The sequence below is a fragment of the Artemia franciscana genome, unplaced genomic scaffold (genome assembly GCF_032884065.1).
Source record: "Artemia franciscana unplaced genomic scaffold, ASM3288406v1 Scaffold_728, whole genome shotgun sequence".
In the NCBI taxonomy this organism is placed as follows: Eukaryota; Metazoa; Arthropoda; class Branchiopoda; order Anostraca; family Artemiidae; genus Artemia; species Artemia franciscana.
This window is the reverse complement of record NW_027067390.1, coordinates 154,417-167,113: the sequence shown is the minus strand read 5'-3', so window position 1 is coordinate 167,113 and position 12,697 is coordinate 154,417. Positions and strand designations below refer to the sequence as shown.

The 12,697-nt window shown below is 35.8% G+C and overlaps 1 pseudogene; it reads right to left on the bottom strand.

Moving 5' to 3' along the window:
- The window catches only part of LOC136043569 (beta-alanine-activating enzyme-like), a 202,276-nt pseudogene that overhangs the window by 145,430 nt on the left and 44,149 nt on the right, over positions 1 to 12,697 (bottom strand).

The following is a 12,697-nucleotide window of genomic DNA, read 5'->3' as shown; positions in this document are numbered from 1 at the left end:
AAGCTTCTGTTGCCTTCCCAGAGCTTATACGATGCAGTTGCAAAAAGTAATGCTCTGGGCACTGCAACTGCAAGAGCAGCTCACCTGAGTACACCGACTTTCGTTCTTGCCACGGGTTCTTTTGAGGCTTGAGCCAAACTTAGAATCTCGGTTGTTCAACATGTGATCTGATATCTCTGCGAAGTACCAAATTATTTGATAATTTTTGCCTTATTTTGTTTTCAATGTTCCAATAACAATGGCAATCAAGACAAGTTAGCTAAAATAGCAAACGGAAATGACTTTTTTGGTTGCATATCTCCGAAAAAGTGCCATGAAAGTCTCTATCTGTGTTCGAAAACCTTAAGTCTTTTCGTGTCATTAAGCGTCGTGGGCTCTGCAGGACGCTCTAAATCGCGCTTCGTATTGCACATTCGATGTCATTTCGAATTATTCCTTGTTTTAAGAAACTAAATTTTTCAATTTCCGCGTTTGAAGCACTCATTAAGACATGCCAGGACCAGATTATGGCTTACAGATTCACTTTCTTTTCAACACATTAGACTCTCGGTATTTCAAACCGTGTTTCTACCAAATAGGAACTTTCTGCAACAAGCAGATGATTTTTGCGCTTTAAGCACACTTTTCAGTGATTGCAAAGGTGCTATAAAGAAATCGCTCGACTTTCTACCTGTTATTATTGGGTTCCCCATACTTTGTACTACATTACCACTTTTTACGGAATTTCAACAAACTTTCCATCGGTTTTGTAACTTTTGCACGCTTTTGAGCTTGCAAATTTGTGCTTTGACGCGCAGACTTGAGCTGCTGCTTGTAATCTTGGGAATTCTAGTACTCTAAACTGTGTTTTTGCCTGTTTTGGTATTACATAGGAAAGGCGCTCCTATCTTGCATTTTTTTTTAGTGCTCTATTGTTTGCTTCAGAGAGATCCTTTACTTTTTACATAGCCACCATTGGAATCACCATATCTGAAAATGTATATTCAGAGGTTTTAATGCTTCTGTAGAGATGCTAGTAAACTTGCGCTTTTTTTTGCACTTCGGGCGCTCGTAAAGGTGCTTTAGAGCCCCCGCTCAACGTACTTCCCGTCCCCATTAGATTCCCCGTGCTTTAATCTGTATTTCCACCAATTTGGATGCTTCTTGACAGGAGTGTACACTTCTTATGCTTAACTATAATGAATAACAAAGACTCTCTATAGGAATCTTAGCAAAAAAAAACAAAAAAAAAAACAACTGATTTTCGGAAAAAGTTTCACATGCTTCCCTTGGCTTAAGGCACAACGGCACCACTAATATTGTCTTAGCTCTATAGAAAAGTGAAAATGAGGTTTTGAAGCATTTTGTGGAAACCGTTTTCCTATTCTTTTTAGAATTCAAGGAAACAAGAACCTATAAAGGGAGCAATGTGTAACTAAATTTTGGGGCTTTATTTTGGTATATAGTACAAAGCCGTTGAGATAGTCTTTGGGTTAGAAGTACACTGCCAACGATGAATCAGGGATTGTAGGAACCCCACTATGTAACAATAAGACGTATAAACGATGTAAAACAGGAAAATGAGAAATACACAAAACAGATGATGGTGAAAACAAAACTTGTTAGCACTTGCTCTCCCTGGTAAACTTCCTGACGGCACTGTTGAAAGGAGCCAAAATATGTTTTGTTTATGACGGGGAGGGGTCAACATTTGAGGAGTCAAACAAAATATGTTTGACCTATGACGAGTCTTTCCTACGCACCTTAAGCGGATACGTCCAGTTAATGGCTAAACTCCGTTAGAAGACTATTAGCAAAGAAGAATTGATTTTCAGAAATGTTCATATTTGAACATTGGGTAAGATTAAATTTAGATGAACTATACTCATAGTTTGTTTTGGAAAAATGCATAGAACTTTGACATAGTGTTAATATAGCAACGAAAACATTTAATTTGTCTGTTACTATAACCTTGGTCATAAAAAAGTGAATGTTGCCGTTAATGAATTCCCTAGGAAACATTCCTCTCGGAGAGGAAATTAAAAATGAAGGTGTTATTGTAAAAGTATGGGACAAATACAGACGGCTAACAACAGTAAAAACATGCTTAAAGTATCAAATTAGAATCTTAATGTCACCACTTCAGTGCATCTAAATTTTAATTCGATCTAGATTTAATAAAAATATGTGGTAGATATGATTTTCGTCAAAGCAAAAATAAAAAAAAGAGTTGTCAATTGTTTTGTTTTTAAATTAAATGTGTATCTGATTTCATGATAATCCATTCTTCATATTTCGTTTATGTTATGGTACTGTGTCCATGGCTGTAAATTTGGCTTTTAAATACACTTATTTATGTATCTGTCAATAATTTTACAGGAAAATGCCACCAGACAACGTAATTTATTAAAAATAACTATTTACTGTTTTAGCCAGCCCGACCCTGACCTTCTTCAAGTTGCATCTAGTACCCCTGAGGTCCCGTGTGAAAGTGTGAAAACGGATGAAAAATAACCAAGCCCCAGGAGTCTGTGGTATCCCTGTATAACTGCTGAAATATGCTGGGGCAGCGACCCTTCTCTGGCTCCAAGTACTGTTCGCCACGGTATTTCGTACAGAAGGGATTCCAAAAGCCTGGCGAGTGGGCATCATTCTGTCTCTCAGGAAACGGAAAGGCAGTCGCAAAATCTGCTCCAATTATCGTGGCATCACACTCCTCTCTGTGCCTGGGAAGCTCTTCGTAATGACCCTCTTGGATCTCTGTACCACTTTCCTCAGAAGCCAGCGAAGAGTCCAAAAGGCCGGCTTCATGCCAGGAAGGTCTACCGTGGAGCAAATATTCACAATGCGGCAGCTGATAGAAAAGACTCGAGAATTTCGACAAAAAGCATATGTTGCCTTTGTCGATTTCAAGGCTACTTCCGATTCTGTCGACCGGCAATCACAATTGGCTCATAATGAAAACAACGGAACTACCAGCGAAGTACTGCAACCTTTTCGAGCGATTCCACGAAGAGACTAAGAGCTGCGTACAAGTCAATGGCAGATACAGCCCATCTTTTGAAATACTGGAGTCTGTCAGGACTGTGCTGCTGCTCCAGAGCTATATGATTGTGTCATCGACTACATTATGACTCGGACCATAAACCGTCTCCAGTCTGAGCTGCATTACGGCGATAGAGTACTTTCAGACACTGACTATGCCGATGACCTTGCTCTCGTCTCCAATTCACCGTCGAAGCTCACAGAAGCCCTATAGATCCTTGCTGATGAAGCCTTAAAGATAGGGCTGTCGATTAATTGGCAGAAGACAAAAGTGATGTTTGTCGAGCCTCGTAACTCACCGCGTCCCCCGCCAGTCCTAATGGTCAGTGACAAACCAGCTGAGATTGTTGAGGAATTTACATACTTTGGCTCTATCCTCTCAAATGACGGATCAATCCTCAAAGATCTAATGCACCAAATTGCCAAAGCCTCAGCAGTAGTGGGAAGACTAAGTGCCCTTTCTAGGAAACCTTCTATCAGCCGTAGGACCAAGACGCGCATATACAATGCTTTGGTGGGATCCGTGCTTCTTTACAGAGCCGAAACATGGCCAGCCACTCAGTCTGTGCTTAGCACCGTAAATATAGCCCAAACAAAACATCTTCGCCGCATTGGAGGACTACGCTGGCACGATTTTGTTAGCAACGAGAACCTCCTGGCTTTAACTGCTCTAACACCCTTCTCAGTCCAACTCGCCCAACGAACACTACGCTGGTACGGACATCTCCTTCGCATGCCCCCCGACACTCCCGCACGAAAGATTTTTGACTTTGATCCTGTGTTGCACGGCGGAAAACGCCCAAGAGGTCGTCCCCTAACCAGATGAAAGAACACGACAGGTGCCTTCTTAGCCATGGCAAAATATTCTAGAGGACGTCCACATCCTTGCAAGAGACCGGTCTAAATGGAGGCACCACGTAGCATCACTCTAGACGCCGAAAGCATTTTGGCAGGAGCTTTAAGTCAAGTAAGTCAAGTCATTATTCATACAATTTATAAAATAAAAATTAAAATTTATATTTGTTTTGGTAAGCCGATTTGTTAAACAAATAGGATGATTTTTTGCATCTGATTTTCAAAGAAAGAAAAAGAAAAATGTAAAAACTTGGGGAAAATATCTGTGAATAAAGTTGATTTTTTATTCATTTGACGTAAATGGATGAAAACCCCTCCGAGGTGGCAGGTAAAGAAAAACTTGTTATTATTCTAAACCTGATATTAACAAAGTTATTTTCTATTATGCCAAGATTCGAATAAAAGAAGACATGGATATGACGATATTAATGTATAGAAGGAAGGATACTCGCGACAGGCCCTGTTTCAACAGCAAATATGCAATAGGAAGCAAAACTAGCTTATAATACGGCTTTGAAAAAATTATGGTGAAGACCGACTGAAAAATTAAATCATTTAAAACTTAGCCATTGTCCTAATCAACTTCACTCTGTTAATTGGCATCGGCACTTGATTTTCAGTTATGGTTCTGTGAGATTTCCAAAACCATTACTCATTTCGCAAAATTATTAATTTATTTACTAGTAGCCTGGATTCACTTTCCAAGTAAACCCGATTATTGTCTTCTCAGGAATATATCTTTCTGCTGTTCACGAAAGTCATACAGAAAGCAAAGCAGCCTTCGCAAGCCAGCTCGCCTTTTAGTTGACACGATAAATCTTGCATTCGGGCCTTTGTCAGTTTGAAAATGCTGTTATTGTCTGTCTATATAAAGTAAAGCACACTTTTGATGCTACCATGTATCAAATGGCCGTTTGCTGCATAAAAAAAAAAAAAAAATTAAAACCTCGTACAAATTCCCATATGAAAAGTAATATATCTAAAATGAAGAAGCTACTCTTATACATCAGATTGCCACATCATTTGCCCTTTTAAGGCGAAGTTGCCAAGTTTGTCGAAACATATGATCAATCAATGCTCACCTCGATATAGTGGGACCAGAACTGACATTGTCTCTGGGTGCTCAAAACCCCAGCTACACTTGCCAGGAAACAATAAATTTTCAAACTCTTTTTGTTGGGGGAGGGGGCAGGTTCTCCTTGAAGCCATGTAACACTTTGAAAAGTTAATGAGAAAACTCGAAATACTGTAAAGTTCTAGATTAAGAGCTTTTTACTATTTTGGAAAATATATGCATTGGGAGAATGCAACTATTTATACCCTGGAATAGCAAACTCTCAATACTACACTAGTTAAAACAACGACATTTTATTCAAGATGACCCTTTTATCAGTTGTAACTATGAAAAGGCCTATTCACAATGAGATTTTTCTAATACCTGGATTTAAATAGTGCTAATTAGAGCCAATCAGAATTTTTCATTGAAATTTTAACCCAAGTATATAGTTCAACAAAAAATCTGATTGGCTCAAATATAGCGCAAACAAAAATTCGGTATTAGTGAAATTTCATTGCAACTATCGCAATGCCGAATCGCCCTGGGTGCACCCTGACTGGTTACCTTTTTCAACATTATACCGTCAGCCTTGCTATAAACAGCGAATGAAAACAGGATTTTACTTATCTCAAGAGTTTCCAAATGCAAAACAACTCAGAAGTTTTCAGGCTTAATGCATTGCACACAGTTTCATTGAAAATTTCAATTACCTAGAGATTGGGGGGGAGGGGGATTAATTCTTAATTTTTATGAATGTCTTGTGAAAATACAAAGTTAGGAGTCAATCAAGTGATTCGCCCCTTAAATCCCAAAAAGCTTAGAAAGTAGCGCTTAGGTAAGAGCAGGGGAAAATTGCAGTGAATTAAATAGCTAAAGTTGAGAACCCCCGTGAATAAAGGCAAGGTCTATATGTATACAACAGTTTAGACAGTAAACCTGACAAGAATAAATCCTGAAAGTAAGACAACTTCTAAATTTTTGCAATTGTCTAGAATAAACAAAAATCGTACGACTAATCCAGTGAAATGTCTTGTCATCTTCGTCTTGTCACTCCGAATAATGTCTGAAACGATTACTAAATCCCAAGAAAGGAAGGAGCCAAAAAGCTATTGGTAAAATTTAAGGATCAAACTGAGACGACGCTCTTGAAGAGAGGGAATTTGTAAAGTGGATAATGCTAACTTATATCCAGTAAAAGTATCGCATAATATTACTTTGGCTGCTCTTTTTTGTATTGACTCAAGCTGGTCACTTAGGTAAATAGTGTTATTAACTTGTGGGTCCCATACATGGTCGGATGTAAGTGAGTCAGGCTATCCTTAGTTGTGCCACTGAGAAACCAAAATGACGCATTAGTATAAGTTAGCACATCGCACTATTTGCCTTTTTGATAATTGTATCGATATGAAGACTGAAAGAGCAGTTGATGCTAAACTTGACACCAAGCACTACTGCCTAGAGGAAAGAATCTTAACACCCTTGTCCATTATTTTCTTTTTCGTTAAAGATGAAATAAAAAAAAAAGTTTCCTTCTTGGCTTGGAGTATCAAATCCAAGGTGTTGACTAACAAGAGCTGGAAATTAAAACTGATTTTTAACAGGATGAGGAAATTCCCTTTTATCCTAGTGGCGTCAATTAATGAGTCGGGAGAGGAGTGAAGGGGGATGTATTTTCCAAAATCTAGGGGGCGCAATTTCGTCGTTTTTTCATTTATTTCAATGAAAGCCCCTTTTCAACGAAAATACCAAAAAAGTATTTTTCATACTCCCTTGTCAATTATTTTTTGTTTGGTAAAATGTAAAAACATAATGAAAAGCCTTCTCTGTAGGCTTGGAGCATCAGGATCAAATGAGTTGACTAATAAGAGATAAAAATTAAAAAATACATTTAAAAATACAAAAATACATTTTTTTTAAATCAAGAAAGGGGGCTAATTTTTTTTCAAATACATGAGTTGACTAATAATGAATTGACATGTATTTTTTTTCAAATCCGTGAGAATCAAATGAGTTGACTAATAAGAGATGGAAATTAAAAATACATTTTTGTAAATCAAGAAAGGCGGCTGTTTTTTTTTTTTTTTTTTTTAAATGACTTGACTAATAAGAGATGACCTTAAAAATTACATTTAAAATACAAAAATGTATTTTTTTAAAATCAAGAAAGAGGGCTGTTTTTTTTTTTTTTTTTTTTTTCAATGAAAATACCAAAAAAGCCATCTTTCAATAAAAATCCCAAAAGAAAGTATTTCAAAATCTAGATGGGGTAAAAAACTTCTGTCGGGAGGGTGTTGAGGGAGGGAGCCCCCCACTCAGTTTACACACTGCTATTGCCACTTTTTTTTCTCATAGAGTTGGAGAGATATACCACCGAATACTGAATATTCGAGTTTTCTAACCGATGAAGCCATTTTATGATGTGGAACTAATGAACCGATAAAACTAATGGATATAGAACTAACGAAACGACACAAATAGATAACAGAGGGCTGCAGAAGATTTTATTCAACTGTAGTTGGGACTGAAAAACGGTTGGTCTACAAGAAAAGCCATAGAAGTGAAAACACTGATAACAACAGCGATTTAAAACCCCTTGTTCGAACTGAAATTAGCCCAACTTACTGAAAGTAAGGTAGAATTGTCTGACTAATGTCTGACTAATTGTCTGACTAATTGTCTGACTAGTGATATTCTTAGAAGCTTCAATAATTCAGATCTAATGAACCAATTTAATAATTTAGAACTAAGGAATCGATGCAAATTGTTGCGGGAGAATTGTTGACGATTTTTTAAAACTGTAATGAGGACCAAAAAAAACTGTTGATATATAGAAAGTAAAGAAGTGAAATCTCTAACAAAGACAACGATTTAAAATACTTGGTTCAAATTGAAATTGAAACCGAACAAAAATTCGCACAGCGAATAATTATAGCTCTTTCTATAGACATCGAGCGGTATGATGTCTTTCTATAAACAAAATTTTATTTGCAACAGAAATACTGTCGTGGGTTGATAAAACTGAAAATATTCGAGAATGTAACGAAATTAAACATGAATCAAATTTTTTAAACCTAAGGATCTAATTTACTCGGGTTTATAAAGAGTCAAATTGCACATTTCGCTTTAAATCGTCAAAAAATCCAGATAAGGATGTATCAAATTAAAAATTTATACTCCCTTGGTGTTCTCCTCTTCGTTTTTATCCAAAAATTGTGGTTTTCCACATTATATTTAAGAGACGGCTTGCCTGTACATATTTAGAACTTCAAAATTTTCCAAAATAAAAGACTTTATTTTGACAGATTTCCTTTTCAAAATAGTAAAAAAAAATATATTTTTTGACGCTGATTAAATATAAATTCATTTTACTAGGCTGACTTCACGACTAAATTTAAATTTCCATGAGAATGATCTGTCGAAGAATTCACGTTTTCAAAAATATTTTCAAATAGAATCAACAGAAGAAAACTTAAATATTTTCCAAATAGTATATGAAACAAAATACAATTCGAACGAAAATGTTTTTAACAGAAATTTTTATTTTGAACATATTAAGAAACCTTTTTTCTTGTCTCAAATATCGGTTAGTTTACTTTTATTTGATTAGGGCAACAGGGGACAAAATACGGTGCCAATATTGGTTTTTTATAAAGAAAAAATTTTTGGGATATCCTTTTTGAGATAAAACATTTTGATCAAACCACCATTTGACATATTCGTGTCATCACATATTTTACTTCTAGTCGTTGAAGCATCAAATATTAAGATGTATAAAAAAAGACAACTTTTGAAAAGTCAATTTTTGGCTAAAAGCCAAAGCTGTAAAAAGCTATTCAAAAGTATTTTCCAATAGAATCAACAACAAGTTATCTTAAAAGAAATACCCACACTCCTTTTCTTTACAGACGATTAAATTATTTCGTTTTTTTTTTCGCAAAAAGTGGACTAGATTATTTTATATTCTTTTTTATCAACACAATGTTTTAATAATAGTATTATAGTAACTACTTACCATGTGCTGTTCTCGGAAAATTTCGAAGTTGCAAAACGTGATCAGGAACATGATAGGAATCTAATTTCCCAAGTAATATCCGCATGAATTCTTTTTTCTCCGTGTTTTCATTGATAAGCAAATACAGTTTTCCGCCATAAATCAATCCAACAGCAAATTGGACAAGTCCTGTTTCCAAAGCAAGGGTCTCTAACTTGGTTATGCTAACCTTTCTTCCAAATCGTTTTATGATTTCGTCATTCCTTCCACGGAAATACAATTTGCCGTTAATCAGCTCTCCGGCATCACCTGTCGCTCGAGAGGAAGGTACTTCCTCAACATCTTCATCATCAACATAGCAAAGACGATTTGCGCTCTCTGAGGAAGGAGAAGAACAGAGAAGTGTCAGAATGTTCTGACAACAAAAACTACGATGTCAAATTGGACATCAAAATTATCAAAAAAGCAAAAAACTAATGAATAAGAAAACTAATTTTACAAAACTATAAAGAAAAGGCGAATAGCTCGAGGACAAAAGTTCAGCTACGCAGACCCCAACATAGGGGAAAAATCCATCATCACCTAGTTTTCCCGCGCTAGTTTTCAACTAGAAATCCCGCATCAACTTAGTTTTGACGATTTGTGGTCTCTAAAAGAAGAGAAGAACAGAGAATTGATGCCGGAAAGTTTTGACAACAAAAACGATGATGTCAAATTGGACTTCAAAATTAGCGAAAAAGCAAAAAACTAATGAATAAGAAAACTAATTTTACAATAACTATAAACAAAAAGGTGAATAGCTCGAGGACAAAAGTTCAGCTACGCAGACCCCAACATAGGGGCAAAATCTATCATCACCTAGTTTTCCCGCGCTAGTTTTCAACTAGAAATCCCGCATCAACTTAGTTTTGACGATTTGTGGTCTCTAAAGGAAGAGAAGAACAGAGAATTGATGCCGGAAAGTTTTGACAACAAAAACGATGATGTCAAATTGGACTTCAAAATTAGCGAAAAAGCAAAAAACTAATGAATAAGAAAACTAATTTTACAATAACTATAAAGAAAGGGCGAATAGCTCGAGGACAAAAGTTCGGCTACGCAGACCCCAACATAGGGGCAAAATCCATCATCACCTAGTTTTCCCGCGCTAGTTTTCAACTAGAAATCCCGCATCAACTTAGTTTTGACGATTTGTGGTCTCTAAAGGAAGAGAAAAACAGAGAATTGATGCCGGAAAGTTTTGACAACAAAAACTACGATGTCAAATTGGACATCAAAATTATCAAAAAAGCAAAAAACTAATGAATAAGAAAACTAATTTTACAATAACTATAAAGAAAAGGCGAATAGCTCGAGGACAAAAGTTCAGCTACGCAGACCCCAACATAGGGGCAAAATCCATCATCACCTAGTTTTCCCGCGCTAGTTTTCAACTAGAAATCCCGCATCAACTTAGTTTTGACGATTTGTGGTCTCTAAAGGAAGAGAAGAACAGAGAATTGATGCCGGAAAGTTTTGACAACAAAAACGATGATGTCAAATTGGACTTCAAAATTAGCGAAAAAGCAAAAAACTAATGAATAAGAAAACTAATTTTACAATAACTATAAAGAAAGGGCGAATAGCTCGAGGACAAAAGTTCGGCTACGCAGACCCCAACATAGGGGTCGAAATCCCGCATCACCTAGTTTTCCCACACTAGTTTTCAACTAGAAATCCCGCATCAACTTAGTTTTGACGATGTATACTTTCTAAAGGAAGAGAAGAACAGACAATTAATGCCAGAAAGTTCTGACAACAAAAACAATGATGTCAAACTTGACATCAAAATTATCGAAAAAGCAAAAAACTAAGTTTACAATAACTATATAGAAAAGGCGAATAGCTCGAGGACAAAAGTTCAGCTACGCAGACACCAACAAAGGGGTCGAAATCCCGTATCAACTAGTTTTCAACTAGACATCCCGCATCAACTTAGTTTTGACGATTTGTGCTCTCTAAAGGAAGAGAAGAACAGAGAATTAATACCAGAAAGTTCTGACAACAAAAACGATGATGTCAAATTGGACATCAAAATTATCGAAAAACAAAAAACTAATGAATAAGAAAATTAATTTTATAATAACTATAAAGAAGAGGCGAATAGCTCGAGGACAAAAGTTCACCTACGCAGACCCCAACATAGGGGTTGAAATCCCGCATCAACAAGTTTTTAGGAAATTCTCCTTTGAATTCCTTTTTATTTTGCTTTTATTTTAGGACCAAACGTTAAAATGCACTGCAAGATTCAATGCTTGGGAATAAAAATTGTTTCTTTCATCAGGGCCGATGGACCTGAAACTTAAAAGCGACTTATTTAGTCCTGGGCCCCATCAGTATACTGATATGTAACTAAGCCTAAAAAGAAGCAACAGGAAACAAAAGCACATTATAAGTATTAGTAGGAAAACAATTCTGATAATTTAAGCGTTTTAGACGAGAAGTGGCTGAATCAGTTTTTATAACTCATATAAGCTCTGGGAATCCAGGCCTTATTGATGTAATATTGATAGGGAAATTCAGACTAAGTCCTGTCCTGGAACCGTGGAACAATTTCCTGGAAATCATAAATAATTTTTGATCACACAAATTTATATCAGAGCAAATTATACAGCATAAAATGCTAAAACTACCCTCTCCCTGCCCACTACTGTGTGCACAATTGTTGAATTGGACATTTTTTTAAACTCCGTTCCTTAGCATGTGCATGTGATTTTGGTCTCATAACTCAAATCCGCAAACACTATTCTTTAGCTGTGAAACCTTTATATCTACTGTTAAAAATGCACTGAACTGATATGAGTTCTATTATTAAATCAGCTTGCTATTAATTTAAAAGGTAGGTAAAAGTTCGTTTAGTAGAACTTTTTTCCTTCAACTAAAGGTATTTTCCGAGCACATTATTAGCAACTATTAATTCAAACAACCTACTGAATTATGTGGGTTCGAAACCAGACAAGTAGTGATTTTTTTTAAACATTTATGGCACCGGACTGATAAAAATTTAGGCCTTGATGTACCAATAGTCAACCAGGTTCTCCCAAAAGTTGTGTCTGTTGGATATCCTTTCAAAGGAACCAATACATGGGTAAACACCGTAAAATAGACACTATTTCTTTATGTTGAAAATGAACATTACATAATAGATCTTAAAAACTAATGTAAGAGTAATTCTGTCTGCTCTTAACAGATAATCCCTCTCCTGCAATTCTTAGCATTTTCTCTGTTCTTTTTGTCCAAACTAGCTTGTTGGGTTTAGGCTTATAGCATTCAATACCCATTTTCTTTTATATTCAATAAAAAAAGCGGTTAGGAGTCTTTATTAAACACTGGGATAGGATATAATTTTTTTTAACCTACGGTAGGATATGCTGCTTCATTAATTTCAAAATAATGGCACGTTTTTTTTTTTTTTTTTTTTTTTCAAATCATATACTAACATAATATAGCTGCAAATATCAAGACATACATAATGCTGTATGTATGAATACATACATATACATGTGTGTATGAAGACATACATACATGAAGACATACATACATGAAGACATACATACATGAAGACATACATAATGCTGTATGTATGAATACATACATACATACATATACATGTGTGTATGAAGACATACATACATGAAGACATACATAATGCTGTATGTATGAATACATACATACATATACATGTATGTATGAAGACATAAATACATGAAGACATACATAAATATGAAGAA